The sequence below is a fragment of the Globicephala melas genome, chromosome 3, assembly GCF_963455315.2.
Source record: "Globicephala melas chromosome 3, mGloMel1.2, whole genome shotgun sequence".
NCBI lineage: Eukaryota > Metazoa > Chordata > Mammalia > Artiodactyla > Delphinidae > Globicephala > Globicephala melas.
In genome coordinates, this window is record NC_083316.1 from 57,550,224 (window position 1) to 57,568,357 (window position 18,134).

Genomic DNA, 18,134 nt, shown 5'->3' on the forward strand with positions numbered 1-18,134 from the left:
CTCTTGATGTTCTCTATGACAAGAATAGTCCATTTTTAGCAACTGTGTGCTCTGTATGCTCAAAATTTAGCAAATTGGGTTTCAGTGGGAATGCTTTAATTTCTGTGATTATTGGGAACATGTTTACCCTGACTTAGGGAGAGTTACATGTGCTTTCCTTATATGGTCAAAAGGTTTTGAAGGTGTGTAATTTGGAAGGAGGGTATAACCAGTTAAAAAGCAGAGTCTGTCCATGAGTATAGAGAACAAACTAGGGGTTACCAGTGTGTGTGGGGAGGGGCATTGGAGGGGTAGGGGATTAAGGGGTACAAACTTTAAAAAAAAAACACCCAAACACAGTCTGTCTATCCTGTTAGGAATGAGATAACTTCAGGGCTTACTCTCAGTTAAGGATTTCTTCAGTTAGCCAGATGTCTTTAAAAACACAAATCATCATAAGTCTTGGGGGCATGCATTTGCTTGGCTATTAAAGAATTTTTCAGAGAAAGGATCTTGTGGAATGTTGAGTGTTCATTTGGGTTTGAGGAAGCACTGAGGACACTGGCACAGTCAGCAGAGTAGCTGGCAGGTTTCTGTGTTGTCCTGTACTTCAGGGGAGCCCCCAGTTACCACGTGGCTAGCGAACTCCTCTTTGAACTGTTTTGTGGTTTTTTTTTTTCGCGGTACGAGGGCCTCTCACTGTTGTGGCCTCTCCCGTTGCGGAGCACAGGCTCCGGATGCGCAGGCTCAGCAGCCATGGCTCACGGGCCCAGCCACTCCGCGGCACGTGGGATCCTCCCGGACAGGGGCATGAACCCGTGCCCCTGCATCGGCAGGTGGACTGTCAACCACTGCGCCACCAGGGAAGCCCTGAACTGTTGTTTTTAAAGGATAGAGTAGTCCTGGAATGAGAATTAATGTTGTGCCTCTCTGACAGGTAAATTATAAAGTCGTGTACCTCTGGAAAACTTTTAGCATCCATTAGTTGTGCATGCTGTGCTTTCGGGGTAATACCTAAGTGGCATGATTTAATGTTCGGTGTCAGAAATCTCCTTTATCATTTGGAACAACGTTTAAAATAATGCAGTGTTCCTTTATTATGTAAGCAATTCTTTATTGATGAAGCTGTTCTCTCCCAGCTCCTTTTTTTTCCTGAATTAAGGGACACTTGCAGAAGTATAACTTTTGGCACTATGTTTGGGGTAAAATTGTTGAGGGAGAGAGCGTGTGTGTGTGTGTGTGTGTGTGTGTGTGTGAGAGAGAGAGAGAGAGAGAGAGAGAGAGACAGAGAGAGAGAGACAGAGAGAGAGAGACAGAGACAAAGACACACAGACAGGGGCAGGCAGAATGTGCTTTTGAAAATAGCCATGTGAGGGACTTCCCTGGTGGTCCAGTGGGTAAGAATCCACACTCCCAATGCAGGGGGCCCGGGTTCGATCCCTGGTCGGAGAACTAGATCCCACACGCATGCCGCAACTACGAGTTCGCATGCTTCAACTAAGAGTCTGCATGCCACAACTAAGATCCCGCATGCCGCAACTAGGAGCCTGTGTGCCGCAACTAAGACCAGGTACAGCCTAAATAAATATTAAAAAGAAAAGAAAATAGCCATGTGAGTATGATGGCACTGCTTAGCCATCATTTACTTTCAACACAATCCCCAACTCTTGCCTCTCTTAGATTTTTTTTTTTTTTGAAGTGTGGTATTATTCAATTTTCATTAAACTGAGCTTGGGACTTAGTGACACTGTTAGCTCTTAGATGTTCTCTAGGAATCACTCATTGTGCCAGAGCCTGTGGCAGAGATTAAGCCAATAACCAAACCTTCTCTTGGACACACAGCTATACAGTATTTTCCAGTTACTTTCGGTAGCTGAGGCCTTACCATTGGAATGGGACAGGAGATGGGAGCCAGGCTCAAGCCTGGACAGCTGTGGTGGTCCATATTCTTTTCTCCTTCAGGCTGGAATAGAGCAGGGTCACTTGGAAGCCAAGTGTTGCCGGGGGCAGAGCCACAAGGTGGCAGGAACCTGGGTCCCTGGAAAGCTACTTGGAGGAGAGTCACCGAAGCAGCAGTATCTGCATGGGGCTGTTATGTGAGCAAGAAATGAACTTTTATTGTGTTACACCAACGAGCTTCCAGGGTGTCTCTGTTAACAGTGGCCAGATTTACTTTCCTACTTAACTGTTACCCAGTGTAAGGCTCTGGAGCAGCTCCCCATCACTTCAGACCTGTGTTTGGGCCTAGGGACAAAGCCTTCATTGATTGTTTCCAACAGATTGGCTTTCTTCACTGACCTATCCTTCTTTGTTTCCTTCCCTTTCACTCCATTCTTATTCCTTTCTCTTCTTTCATTAAAGTAACTTGCAAATCTTGCAATTCAAATCTCAGCTTCCATGCCCTGCCTCTCAAAGGTCTCCTTGACTGCCCAGTCTAAAATAGCTCCCTAGGCACTTGGCATCATTCAGCGTTATCTGATATTTTCTCCATGCAATCAGGGGTTTGCTCAGTTCACTCATGCCTCTGTTGCTCCTAGAACAGTGTGTGGAATGTATTCTAATAAGGGCTTAATACTTGATGAATGGAGTATGAAACTATCTTACTTCGGATTAAGAAAAAAGTGGTATATGAAAGATCACAGTGGAATCAACAAACAGTATGAAATGATTCTTTTGCTTTACAGAGGTGGACTTTCTTTTAATTTAACCTTTTGAGTCCTGTCTGTGTGTAAGATACTGCCGAGACCTAGACAAAAAAGGATAGGTCAGTGACAAAGGCAAATCTAGGTCCCGTGAGACCCAGAGTCTGCCAGATATTTGGTTGAGATCCGCGAAAATGAGTGCTCTGTTTGTTGACCTGTAAACAGACAGTAGTAGCGCCCAGGTCCAGAAGAATGAATAACTGATATTACTTCGCCAAACTGTTAGAGTGAATTATCTTTAGGATAAAAATGCCTTTCGTTTTTTTTTTTTTTTCTTGCAGTTTAGAGGGAAGACTGTTTTGAAGTAGAGAGAGTTTTCATTGATAAAATGTGAAATCTTTTTAATGGATGTATAGAGCTTATTTCTACATTTATTTGAATCCTGTTGCCACCTCTAAGAGGAATTGGAGAGGGTCATAGTAGGTTTGGTGAAATAATTTAGCCTTTTGGGTACACTATCCTCATCTGCAAAATGAGGACACTATGCCTCCAAATGGAGGAAAGTGTTCCGCACACATTAGGTATTCAACAAGTGTTTCTTCAGTGAACTAAGAATGCTAACTAATAATGGTTTTAGTACTATCATAGTAACAGCTAGTTAATTTATTTATGAAGCACTTAAGTGTTAGGTGCTGGGCAAGTATCAATACACTTGACTTCATTTAGTCCTACCTATCCCATAAGATAGGTTGGTTCTGTATTTATCCCCATTTCACAGTTTAGGTAGCTGAGGCAGCTGAGATTGAAACCCAGGTCTGCCTTAACCCTCACAATCAACCTTTGCCTTCCTCGCTCTAAAGCAGTACCAGACCAGCGTCTCTTGTCTACCTGGAGCCATAGGGTACTGTGGAAGAGACTGTACTCCAAGAAAGGCCAGCCTCCACAGGGTCCTTTCTGGTGTGACCACCTCTGTCCCCTAGATCAAATGCAGATCTGATGTGTCCCTCCCCTGCTCAGAATCCCTCCGGTGAATCCATGTCCCCCAAGCCCTCTGTGAGCTGGCCTCTGCCTTCATGTCCAGCTTCCCCTCTGGCCCTGCTCTCCACCTCCGGCCGCAATAAACCCCAAGGAACTGTTCTATACCCAGTCTTTACTTGGAATTCCCTTCCATTGACAAAGTCCCTTTCATCCTCTGGGAAGTCTTTCCCAGTGTTGCAAGGCGGACTTGGTTACTCCTGCACCCATCTCTGCAGGGACCCCTGGTCCTAACTTGGGTGTTTAAGCTTTTCTCTGCCTGCCAGACCACGAGCTCTGTGAAGGTAAGGGTCAGGTCTTGTCTTCTTCCTACCATCTGTGCTTGGCACACATCAGGTATTTGTTGTATGAAGGGAGAAAGGAGAATAAAATAATTCAAAAGTGGTCACAATATTCATGTTCCTTGAACACGAGTCTTTCCTTCTGAGTACTCAAAGTACATTCATATGTAGCTTGTTAAGACCCCATTGAGTTATGTCTGCGGTGATTGTCAGTCAACGCAATGGGCCAGGCACTGCTTCCAGGTGATGCAGTGCTGAGCACAGTGGCGGGATGTGCCAGGAGTTAGGTGGGAAGCAGAGTCTGCCTAGCAGAGGTGGGCTTGAACCTCCAGATTCTGCACCTGAATCTGCTCCAGATCACTGTGGTCAGAGTACTTTACCTCTGAAAGCCTCGGTTGCCTCATCTGTGAAATGGGGGTGATGGTTTCTACCTCAAAGGGTGGTTGTAAGGATTTCATGAGATAATTCACTTAGCATGCTGCCTGGTACATTCAGATGCCCGGTACTATAAATTAAAACACAAAGGGATCCTGTGATTGCCATTTTTATCCTTATGGGTTCCTAAGCAACCTCAGGGAATGAATCGGTAAATACGACGGTTTTCACATTGAATTTCCATGTCCAGGAGTGAGAAATTTCATACTCACTGTGAGTTGAAACAAAGTCTGACTCTTTTGCCTGAGATGACTTCAATAACATCTTTATGGTGGGGGCTTGAACGATGGTGGAGTATCTGCACCTAGGCATCTGTTACAGTCAGGTTTGTAAAGCATATTAGGTTATAGTTGTCCATCGAATGTTTATAGTTGGCCCTATGAAAAACCAGAAGTTTATATACCACAGAAGTTTGGGTTAGAGTTAGCGAATGATCAAAGCTGTTCATGTTCAGATTGAAAGGCCATTTGACCGTAAGTACTATTTGGTCATCTGAATTTGTAAATTGCTGATTGATAAATGCCAGCAGAGGGGTCAATGGGAGTTCCTTCTCTCTTCCTCCCATCCGTCCATCATCTGTCTGTTAAGAAATGGAAGGAAGGACTGGAGTTTCAGGCCAGCACTTTCACAAGGGCCCTGGAATAACTGCCTACTTTCACACAATGGAAAGTGTCCATTTCGGCCCTGTGGCCCCATCTTCTCAGTGGCACAGGGCTTTTGGGGCTGCTGCAGTCAGTGGTAAGCAGAGCTGAATAACGGTGTTGTCTCCTGGGAAACGGGCGCATTTTCCTGCTCTTGGAAGAACCTCCACGAGAGGGCAGAAAATGTCAGTCGTTTCTTGCCCATGTTCCTGCAGTGGGCCTCTCTGGTTGCAGCCCCCCTTGTCCCATCATGGTCTATTCCCAACAAAGCAGCCAGAGCGATTCTTTTAAAATGAAGTTCCGAGCTTGTCACCTTTCTACCCTGAACTGTGCAACAGCTTCCCACTGCAGAGTTAACACCCAGGTCCTTACAGTGGCCTTTCCTTACCCCTGACCTTGCCTCCCCTTTCCCTCCTCTTCTGCTTCAACCAGCAGGTTTCCTTGGTGTTTTCCAAACACTCCAGGCACATGTCCCTTCAGGGCCTTTGCCCCTGCTGGTCCCTCAACCTGAAATGCTCTTTCACATCCGCAAGGCTCACTCTCTTACTCTGTTCAGGTCTCTATTAGAATATCCTACTGCTGTCCTATGTAAAACATCTCTCTCTTTACCCCGCCTTATTTTTATTGGGTCTTCCTAATCACTCACACATCAGGAGCTTAATTATTTGTTCATTGTGTCTGTCTCCCCGCTAGAATGATAGGGTAGGTCAGCAATCCCCAACCCTTTTGGCACCAGGGACTGGTCTCATGGAAGACAGTTTTTCCACGGACAGGGGTGAGGGGGATGGTTTCGAGATGATTCAAGCCCATTACATTTATTATACACTTTATTTCTGTTATTATTACATTGTAATATATAATGAAATAATTATACAACTCACCATAATGCAGAATCAGTGTGAGCCCTGAGCTTGTTTTCACTTGCCACTCACTGATGGGGTTTTGATAAGTGTCTGCAAGCAATTGATTTATTATGGTCTCTGTGCAGTCAGACCTCTCTCTGCTAATGATAATCTGTATTTGCAGCCACTTCCCTGTGCCAGCATCACTGCCTCAGCTCCCCCTCAGACCATCAGGCATTAGGTTCTCATAAGGAGCGCGCAGCCTAGATCCCTCGCATGTGCAGGTCACGGTAGGGTTTGCGATCCTATGAGAATCTAATGGAGCCACTGACCTGACAGGAGGCGGAGCTCAGGCCGTAATGCGAGTGATGGGGAGCGGCTGTAAATACAGAAGAAGCTTTGCTCGGTCGCCCGCCACTCACCTCCTGCTGTGCGGCCCGGTTCAGGGGGGTTGGGGACCCCTGGGGTAGGTGATTTGTTTTAGCCACAGCACCTAGTCGACACTCAGTACATATCTGGAATGAAGGCCTGAATGTATGGGGAGACCAGGGGCTGGTTCTGGCTCCCTGGTGGGCCACGGGCCAGTCTCTCATCTGTCTGTGTCTCTGGGGGTTGTGAGGTTCAAGCCGGGTAGCATGCACAAACGCCTTGTGAACAGTGAAGCACTAGGGAAATGGAAGGTATTATTCTGAACAAGATTAATTGCATGCTCAGCCTTTTCGGATTGGTTCTCTGTGTGTGTTGCTCCAAATGCTGTGCTGGCCCTGCTGCACTTGGTGCCAGGTAAGGAAGAGGGAGGAGACTCCAATTGACTTTTGGCTGAATGGTACCTCTGATGAAGCCAACATGGCAGTTCTGGAGGTAGGTACTGTTTTTCACTGGCTGAGAACCCTGAACAGTTGACCTGAAGATTCAGAGAGAATCCTAAGTAAGGGGCAAAAAAGGACAAGGCCAGAAAAAGGGGCTCTTGCATTCTAAAGCCACTGTTGATTCTAAGGGAGAATGGGAAAGCAATCTCTTAGTGTGTCCTCCCTTCTCCCCACAATGTTGTACATGACATAGGAAAGGTGGAATTACTAGAGTGGGGGTGTGGCCAGTCGTTGGATGTGAGTAGTTTGAAAACACACCCTCCCCCTTTTATGATGTGTCACAAAAATACACATTCTGTAGTGTTTCTTTTGCCCTTAGTTCTTGATTTTGATCAGATGAAATGTTCTTTGCAGGCGCCAAAATTTAGGTCCTTCCCTCCACCTCCCTTCTTTTTACAAAGGTGTTTCCAGATTGTAGTTCCTGGTAGGGTGGATTTTTGTCTTTCTTCTGCTCATTTTCATTTATCTATTTTCTATCTTTCTTGCCCTTTTCAATTAAATTCCACGTTGCTTTGTTTTTCTAGCCATTTGTCCTCTTCCGCTGTCATCCCTCCTCAGCCTGCCGCTGCTGCTGTTTCTTCCTTTCCCTCCCCACTGAGCCCTCATCTTTTGAGTCTGTTTCTTTCCTCGCTTCCCATCCACTCTGTGGGAGCTGAGGCTGATCTTGGTCTCCGGATGCTCTTTCTTCATTGTCCTGCTTCTCTGGTTTCTGAGGCTTCATGCTTTCCATTCTGTGACTGAGCTGGCTTTTACCTGCATTTGTTCCAATTTGAGAAGGAAAAGAGTCAGGAGAAGAGCAGCAGGCCCTGAGAGCGCTCTTTGGTTGAACAAAGATAATGGGGGTCTAGGAAGAGAAGAGACAGGAGGATGGAGGGATATGGATGTAGTGGGCGTAGGGGACGTCGGGAGAGTTTGCTTCTGATCCTAACTTGTTTGCATAAAGATTCTTCCCAGTCCTTTGGGGAGGAGTAGGATTCAGTTGGGGGTCAGAGGTTGTAGCTTGGAGCAGTGGGAAGAGGATTGGATGGAGGGTGAAGACATAGGCTCTGGCCTGAGGTCTGCTGTGTGATGGGACCCAGAACAGGTCACCTGTTGTTGTGGGCCTTCAGTTTCCTCACTGGTGAAGTCAGGGTTTTGATCCAGATGAGTTTCTTTCAGCTGTATATTTTATAAATTTCTGAACCTGTGCTTCTTTTGGTGAGGATTCTCTGATTCTTTTATCTTGCATGGGTCATTACTCTGCAGAATCTTCCACGCTCTTATTTAAGAATGGCCTGTGTGTGTGTCTCTCTCTGCGTGTGTGCGTGAGTGTGTGCCTGTGTGCATTAGGGATAGAGGTTAGAAGGGGTGTTCTGGCCCAGCTGGCCAGATGAGAGGGGCAAAGGGCTCCTTTCCTTTGTGCCCTCATGAGAGGGATTTCCTGTGGAATGCAGGAGCTCTGTGGTCTACCCTGAAATAAGAATACAGGTGGCAGGTCACAGTTCTTTGTTTAGGAGAGGTCAATTTATGGAGACTTAAGGTTCCTTGTATTCCTGGTAGTCTTGGTTTTGGTATGGTGTGTTCAGTCCTGTCAGCTGACCTACACTGACCTTCAGACACCACTTGGTTTGACATAAATCTGTAGACTTCAAATGTTAGAAATAACCATGTGAGATTACTGTCTGCGTGGGTTCAACCTGAATATGAAATTGGGGAAACGTAGTGTTTACCGTGTTGTGAATGTAAAGCTTGAGCTATGAAATATAAAATGAGCTAATAGGACTTTATTTTCCAATATAGACTATATAGCAGAGGGTGTCCTAGAGTCAGAGGGGCCTTAGAGACCCTAAATAGAGGTGCTGAAACTTTATTTTTTGAAGGAGAAATCTTTTTTTCCCCCCACACAAAGTATTATGGAGAATGATGTGTAAACTTGATACAAACTTTATCATAGCTATATGTTTCAAATTTATTACATTTATTAATTCAATGAGAGCAGTGACTTAGCCTAGCAGTTCAAGTCTTCTCCAGTGTATTAAATTTTGGTAGATAATACATTTAAGTGAGTGCAATCTTTTTAGATGTAAATATAATTGAAACCATATTTTCCAAAATGAAATTTAAAAGGAAAGTTTGTAAAGTCCCAACATTCCTCCATTAGAACCTATGGTTCCCCTGATTTCAGTTTGGAGACCACCAATGCAGAGAGTGAAAATAAACTAGTCATCAATCCAAGGAGCTAGGAAATAAACCAAAGCAAAAAAATAAGGGAGAAATTAAACAGGTCCCAAACACCACTTATCTAGACCTCCCATTTTTCTTATGTTGAAGCTGCTAATGTCGAATTATATACATGGTGTGACAAATTCTAGACTTTCAAGTCTAGATAGTTAGCCCCATTCTCTTAGAATAAACAAATAAGCAAAACAAAACCCAAAATCAAAGGCACCATCTCCTGGTAGTGCTTATTCCTCCTAAGCTGAAGTAATCCAAGTCACCTTTGGACATCGCTGATCCTCAGAAGGCTCTCACTGTGGAACTGAACTCTGGGTTGTGCCCTGTCCTTCCCTCCATTGTTTTATGCGTTCCCCTGGGGGCCTGCAGAACACGTGTAATCCCTTGTCTGCATGGCAGACCCTCAGATATTTGTGACAGTGACCGTTTAGTCATGAGTCTTTTCTCCTTTGGCAAAGCAGTCCCAGTTCCTTCAATTGTTCCTCATAGGACAGCATGGTTTCTGTGTCCCTGCAGCATCCTTGTCACTTTCCTCTGAACATGTTGTCAGTTTTGTCTATATTTCTAATAAAGTATTCCATGGCCCAGGTATGTCTGAGAGGTATAGAGAAGAGCTGGACCGTAACCATTCTTAATGAACTTACTAGATTTTCTTCAACGTAGGGTTGAGCAGAATTAGCATTTTTGGGTGGCTGTCTCAGTGATAATTCACACTTGGTTGATTATTGACTAAAATCCCCACTGATATCCAACTATTAAATGGCGTTTTGCTTCATTCTGAATTTTTTCAGTTGATTGTTTTGGAACCAAGTGCAGGACATTTATTCCTCAAGAAATATTGGGATAATGGAAGGGTAGAGATTATAGTTTAAGTATTCTTATATCCAACTCAGTATATTTCCTACTGTGGTCTACTTGAAGTATCAGTTTTTGTTTTCAGTTTCTAGGAGTTCTATGTTTTTATGGAATCTGTGAGTAAGTTAGTGATTTTAAAAGGAAGTAAGCTAAGCAACTTTTTAAAGCCTGCTTCTGGTCTTGTGAGGAATCTAGAGTCATTTACTGACCTTCGTCATGAATTGTTTTTCACTCAATTTAGCTGTGTTACAGAAACAAAGCCTATTTCAATTCTATAGTGGTGAATCATTTCACCAAATGCGAAAATCGTCAAGAATTTTTTATGCTTGTGTCTATGTTTAACTGAGTTTAATGCAGAGGTTTTGATAATGGATGCCTTTTTAATAAATATTACTGTATACATCTAATTTATGGTAATTATTCCTTTTGATTAGTAATCTTGGTAATTGTATAATTCAGATGTTTTATATCCTTGTCAATTTTGTCTGCTTGCTCTATCAGCTATTGAGAGAGCCATGTTAAAGTTTCCCACTGTGATTGTGAATTTGTCAGTTTTTCTTTTATATATTTTGAAGCTATGTCTGTATTAGATGCATACAGATTTAATACTGTATCATCTTGTTTAACTTACACTGTATGATGAAAAGTTCCTCTTTCTCTAGTAATATGTCTTGGTTTAAAAACTACTTTGATACTGTTTTGGCTCTACTAGCTTTCTTTTGGTTAGTGTTGCATAGTGTATCTTTTTACTTAAACTCTCTGTGTTATTTTTAGCGTGTCTCTTGTAAGCAACATATAGGTATTGTAACTGTTATCGAATTAAAAATCCATACCTAACTGTCTCAGTATTGTATTTGGGTCAGTCTGTTTATATTTAATATAATTGCTGATATAGTTGGATTAATATCTATCATATAACTCTCTATTTGACACATGTTTTATGTTCTTAATTTCTCCTGTCTTATGTTTTTGAGTATTTTCTATTTCGTTTTTTACTCTATGACTTGTTAGCTTTACATTCCTTTACTATTCTGTTAGTGGTTACTCTCAACATACATGTAGATTTGACATATTATAAATATAGTAAGTTATTACTTTTAACATTTTTCCAGAACTGTTAGATACTCTAATTCCACTTTCCTTTTATGTTACTGTAGTCAGACATTGTAGTTGTACAAATACTTTACACTCCATGACATTTTAATTATTATTTTGTACATTAGGTATTAATTATATTTACTCACTTCATTGTGCCTCACTGCCTCTTTTTTTTTTGTTTATAGTTCATAGTGTTTTTATTTATTTAATTTTATTTTTTTTTAATTTTATTTATTTTTGGCTGCATTGGGTTTTCGTTGCTGCGCGCGGGCCTTCTCTAGTTGTGGCAAGCGGGGGCTACTCTTCGTTGCAGTGCATGGGCTTCTCACTGCAGTGGCTTCTCTTGTTGTGGAGCACAGGCTCTAGGTGTGTGGGCTTCAGTAGTTGTGGCACACGGGCTCAGTAGTTGTGGCTCGCGGGGCTCTCGAGCGCAGGCTCAGCTTAGTTGCTCTGCAGCATGTGGAATCTTCCCAGACCAGGGCTCGAACCTGTGTCCCCTTGCATTGGCAGGCAGATTTTTAACCACTGCGCCATCAGGGAAGTCCCCTCACTGCCTCTTGTATTTTCGTGTTTCTGTTTGAGATCATTTTACTTTTGCTTGAATAAGTTCTTTTAGTAATTATTTTAGTGCTGGCCTGCCGGCAGTGAGTTCCCTCAGTATGTGTCTTAAACGTTTAATTTCAACTTCATTTTTAAGAATATTTTTGTTAGGTGGGGAATTTTAGGTCATCACTTACTTTCTTTCATTGTTTTAAAGATACCATTCCATTGTCTTCTAGCTTCTGTAACCTCTCAGAGTGGTTCTGCCTTTTCCAGAGTTTTTATTATATTTTATTCTCAATTCCATAGTTTTCTGATGCTTTTAAGAATATTACTTGTAATTTTTCAGTCTTTATTTTCTTGTTATCAGCAGGAATGTTGGCCTGTTCTGTTCTGTTTCATCCTGTATGGGAAAAAAAGCCATTCCTACCCCAAAGGCTATTTCTGAAGAAACATATAAGTCTTTTAGCTCATTTTGGTTTACCTTCCTTAAAAAAAATGACATTGTGATATTTTCCCCTGGATCTAACCAATTTATATTCAACTGAATTTTGTTGACTTAGATTTGGTTTGGATAGTAAATTTTAATGACCTTTATATTTTACACTGTACGAAAGATGCTTTAAATCAGCGGTTCTTAACCTTTTTGAATCATATGCTCCTGGTACCCTCCTAGGAATCTCTGGTTAAAAGACAGACACTCTCCCCAGATGAATGCTTGAATCTGTGCATATATCTTCATGGGGATTAAGCAACATTTCTCCTACCTCCCATTCCCTCTCAACCCCACCTCTACCCCTGGGTTTCAGGATGAGAATCCTTGTATTCAGTACATAAAATAAATGTTGAGTTAAGTGTAAAGGTGTAGATAAATCAATTAATACCTGAGCACTTGCTGGTTGTACCATGACATGTTGGGGAGAAAAGTGTGCTGGGCCTGAAACAGGAAGATCTAGATTTATTTGTGGCTTTGCCACACACTGGACCTGAGAGTAGTATCAGTGTTCTCATTTATAAAATAAAAATCATCATAATACTTCCCAGACATTATTGTGGGAATAAGATGAGAAAATACATGAGAAATCACTTTATATACTGTTCGTATAAAATAACATATGTATGTCTACAGATATGCATTTATATCTAATATGTGCACACAACATATAGGAAATAATTTTTGCATTTTCAAACTTTGTTTTAAAGAAATATTTGAGTTGAATACAGTAATTAGAAATAAAAAATTTTGTGCCCACAGCCCTTTCTTTGGAATTTTGCTTGAGGAATGTAAAGGTAGTATAACTTAGAGGGTGGGGCAGAAAGCAAGAAGCCCAATGCTGTTCATCTGGCTCTGGGATCCTGTTAGTGCCGGTACTAACTAGCACCTGTACTTTTATTCACTTACCTATGACATGGGACAATGCATCTTTTTAAAATTTATTTGTTAAGGATCTTACAACATTCAACACACTGTGCTCTGCAGAGAAGTCTCTAGGTAGAATTACTAACTTTTTTTTTTTTTGGTTACTATGAAGAGGTCAAGATTCCAATACTAAAAACAAAAAATCAAATTTGATAGTTCACTTAGAGTGCTATATTTATATTATGATAATGGTTTTAATGGCATGTATTAGGAAACATTTATTGTAATATTTAATGTCAATTAGCATTTACCTTCATTGTACTTCTGTCAAAAAATCATCCCATGTAAAGTCTGTGTAGAATACTAGAATACCTTAGAAAACAGAACAGTCTTACTGTCATATGAAAAGGTGACAATTATCAATAAAAAGCATTTATTAAATTCCCATTTTTGTTTGTTACCACGAAAACTATGGTTCATAACATTTTTTGAATCTTTGGATGCCTTTGAGAATGTGACAAAAATCATAAACCTTTCCTTAGAAAACTGGACACACATGCACATAAACAGTTTTGCTCATAATTTTTAGAGGTTCGCAGACCAACTGAGACCCATATGGACTCTTTCTGTGGCCACAGATGAAGAAACCTCACTATAAAAGGATGCACACTTTGTTCTCATTGTCATCATTTGAAACTATAGTATTTGTTTACTGCCTGTCATGCCAGGTATTTTAGAAACTACATAGTTAAGGTTGTTGTCCAGCAAATGACGCTGTTATTAACAAAGTAAACACAGATACACTGTCTATAGAGGGTGAGAGAGAAGAAAGGGAGAGAGGGAAGGAGAACATTAGTACAAGAATACTCAGTGATCAAGATAATACAGCCACCAAGTTATTCAGGGTATTAGAGAACTTGAATTAGAGACCATTGTAGATAAATGAAAAATATTTAGAACATGCACATCAAGGTCACTGTCCATTTCCATTTTAAATGCCATTGGAAGAGGAGCTGGGAGAGTTGGATGGAATAGTTTATGGTGGCAAATACATTTAATACCCCTTTGGTTTCTTTGGTGAAATCCATACGTGATAACAGCATTTCAGCAGAAGGTTTGATCTTTGAGAATTATTGATGAGTTTTACAAGTAGAATTTCTCTAGGGGGATACTTGATTGTAAAAAATGTTGGTTTAATTTGCCTAATTTTTTTTTGTTTGTGCTTATATTGAGAGATATTTAGTGTGATTATACTTAGTTAAGTTTTCTACCTTAGTTATTCCTGTTTTCCGTGTTACCTGACCTTTAGTGGTTTTATAGGAGTGTTTGGGTGCTTTTGATTTGGCCACAAGAAAGTAACAGGGGAAAGGGGCTGATTTTGATGTTGTTCTCAATGGGTTCATTTGGGAAAGTGAAAATTTTGGCCTGCCTATGGCAAAGGTGAACTTAGATGTAAATAGAAGAGGGAAGACTAGAATTCTTTAAAGCAAAATTTAATCAGGCCACTAACATTGCTGGTACCATTTAGTAATAGGCTTTGATAAAAATGGGCAATAAATTTCAGTGGCAGTGGAAAAAATAGGAATTAAATCAATGAGGAACTGTTTATTATCTGTCAACTTAGGAAATAATAAAAAAGAAAGTTTTGGCAAAGTTGGAATGAAAATGATACTCTTGACCAGCACAGGTGGTAATGAAAGTCGATACATTTTTGGAAAGCAGTGGTGACAATTGTGCCCATTCTTGGCCTCATTTCTGGAATTCTACTCTAAAAAAGTAATTTAAAGCATAAAAACAATACACATGAAAGTATTTATTGTAGTATTTTTTAAATAATATTAGCAAGCTCCAAATACCCTTAATGTACAATAGAGGAATGATTAAGTAAATTATGGAACATCAAACACTTGATGGAATGCTATTAAAAATGGTGCCAAAAACTGTAACAACATGGAAAAATGCTTTTGATAGGCGAAAAGTACAACCATATGTGTATTTATGCCATGAGTATAACTATGTAATAATTAGCTGTGCATTGAACAAAGACTGGAAGGAAATAGGAAAAATTAAAAAAGGTTGATAAACTAGGGTGGTGTCCGTATAGGTGAAATTTAGATAGCTTTAATTGCTATCATTTTGTTCAAAAATGAAAAATTTAAGACAGTTTTCTAATTTTATGCACTTATGGATTAAGTTCAATATTGAATTAATTGGGAATTTAAGTATTTGGTGTGAAGAATGTTTTTGCTTCTGATGGATAGCTACTGTACCAGAATGATTTATTGAATAGTTCATTCTTTCCCCACTGATTGGAAATGCCACCTTTATTATTACATAATTTCCAAGGCAGGAAATTCTGCCATGGAATTCTGATGGTCTGATCCCTCCCCCCACAGCTCAAACATTATTCTCTCTCTCAAAACTTTTGCTTCTAGTCTTGTGTATTTATTCTTCCAGATGAACTTTACAGTAAGCTTGTTGAGTTTCATTTGACAAATTTAGTTTCAGTTTAATTAGAGTATATTAAATCTACAGATTAATTTGGGAAGATCATTTTGCCTATTAAGACTCTTATTGTTTCCAGGAGTTTCAGTGAAGTAGCTGAGTGTTTTTTGTTTTTTTTAATTTGGAATATAGTGAATTGACAGAAAGGTTATAACACATCTCTATTTTTTCTGCATAGAAGCAGAATGATTCTGATATTGATGCCAACATTCATTTACAAAAATTTATAGTTTTCAATTGCCTAAAACAAAGTATGCAATTAAATCCAGATGGGGACATAATGGCGACACACTGGAAATCTGTACATTGGAATTTATCTTTGCCATTAATAAAATGAGTGGCCTTTTGAGAAAAGTAGATTTTGAATGGCCACAGTGATTAGAAAGTCCTCAGTCTTAGTCAAAAATTGTCACCTGTGCCTTATCATTTATGCTGTGCTTGTTCCTCAGCACATGACGAGAAGCTCATTCCTTCTGCTGGTCTTCTTGGTAGCTTTATCTAAATCTCCTTTGAGCTTTGTCCAGCTTTCCTGAATGAAAACGTTCTTGTTCATATTCATATTTCCTTTCCCTGTCTTCCTCTCCTGCCACTCCACCCCCCATTCCTTTCTATCTCATTGGGTCTCTTTGTTCGTTTCTATATCATCCCCTCCCTCCTCCTCCCATAATATTCTTCACCATATCTTTCTGATCTCTTTGTGATTAGCAAATGAGAGACCCTTTTTATTGCTGAATTATTCTTAGTGCTAAGACTTCTGAGCATCTCTCTTTAATGGCCATGTCTTATTTCTGACCTGACTGTTATTTATCTTCTTTGACCAATATAAAGCCTGGTATGGTGTTGAAAGGGAGGCATGGTTGAATTATAAAACTCTCCTGTTTGGAGTTGTATTGCATTGAAAAGGGTTGCAAACACTTTCATAAGTTGTGGTCCTGGTTCACCTAACCAAATCAAGTAGTAATATGATCGTTGTTTTGAATAGATACAGATTAGATATCCTCGTGATCTGTGGAAAACTTTGATCTGTTTATACAATTCATTTTCTAGCATTACAAAAATGTATCACCAACAGGTCGGTTCAGATTTTGTCCGTGGATAATTAACAGTCTCTTTAGAAACCGGGAACATGACTAAAGCAAGCTGTTCTTCTGTTTTTAGGAAATGGAATTTCATCTAAGTTTCCTCTGTCTGTCATGTCAGACGTTTGTTATTGTTTTTTGCTTTTCAGATCCTCTTCCTGAACTTCGTTTTTTTCTTTTTTGGAAGCTATTGTATGGTAGATTTTTCTTGGCGTGTTACTTTCTATTGATTATGTGTTTGTGTGTGTGCACGCGCGCACACACACACAGAGAAAGGACAATTCAAAACTGTGAACTGGTTTTTTTTTTTTTCAGAACTCCACAATGTGTATTTATTCCTATTAAGGATTCAAGATGAGGTTTTATGTGTGTGATGGATTGCAAACCACTAGGGAAACATAGCCCGTTTATTTTTAAAATTTTAACTAGAACAACCATGTAGTTACTGGAAAGAGGAGGTCCACGCTGATTTTGTTTTTGGTCCTTGATTGACCTACCTCTTGATATCCTAAGGAATACCATGCTAATTATCATCAAAGGCAAACAGATGTTAAGGAGACTGTGGAGGCTTTTCTGTGTTCACTTTTCTCTCCTGTCACGGGCTGAGGAACTCTCGAAGAGTGGGTTTGTTTTTGTTGGGCAAGCACACAAAAGCCCAGATGCTTCTCCACACTGGGCTGAGCTCTGGAGGCCCTCCAAAGTGGGTGACCCTTCCCACCTCCTGGTTTCCATTTTCCTGCCACTCCCACAAGCTGGGTGGTATGTACCTGCTCCCTGGAGGCCCCCTTTGTATTGCCTTTTTGTGGTTGAGGGGAGGGAGCATCCCGAATCCTTGAAGCCTTCCAGGCCCCAGACAGTCTGGCAGGCTCATCCGTCCCTGCTGCCTTGGTTGTAGCACTTATTGAAGGGCCCGACACCGCCTCTGGATTATGATATACTGGGGAGCATTAGCCTGCTGCCCATTCATTCTTTCTTTCCTTCCTTCCTCAGAGTGCCTCAGTGACCCAGGCTGGCAGCTCCTCTCCTTGGGACCAGGATATTTAGCAGGGCTTTGTGCCAACCAGAAGCTTTCAAGAGAAAGTGTGAGGCCAGACTAGATAAGAAAGAAGACAGAGAAATCCCTCAGAGAAGACAAACCAGTGGAAAGGGCACAGCAAGTGTTGGATCACATAGTGCTGTTTATTTGGCAATGTTTGTGAATATTTAATTAAGGTTCTTACAAGCCGCTGTGGTCCAGTACAGTGTAAGGACATGGCTAAGAATAGTTATTTTGAAGCTTTATACTATGGTGGTATCTCAGGTACAGGAAAAAATTAATACAAGCAATGATGTTCATCAGGTAGTAGGAATTCAAAGAAAGTAAAATACAACCAAGTATCATAATTGCACATCTAGTAAATAAAGAAATTCTTTTGTATGCTCTGACTTCTTCAGTTTTGAAAACAGAACAAACCAGCTCTGACACGCATACTTAAATAGATCAGGAAACATCGCCCTGCCGTCCAAAACATTGTTGTTAGGAAGAAGGATTCACGATATTTGGGCTCGCCCACATCAAATGAACATTACAAAGGACCCTGTTTTGTATCGGGGCCCTTTTTTTTTTTTTTTTTTTTGCGGTACGCGGGCCTCTCACCGCTGTGCCCTCTCCTGTTGCGGAGCACAGACTCCGGACGCGCAGGCTCAGCGGCCATGGCTCACGGGCCCAGCCTCTCCGCGGCACGCGGGATCCTCCCGGACCGCGGCACGAACCCGCGTC

The 18,134-nt window shown here is 41.0% G+C and overlaps 1 protein-coding gene across 1 annotated transcript in view; it reads left to right on the forward strand.

Annotated features, from left to right (window-relative positions):
• Window positions 1-18,134, forward strand: part of ARHGEF28 (Rho guanine nucleotide exchange factor 28) — a 310,421-nt gene that overhangs the window by 104,021 nt on the left and 188,266 nt on the right.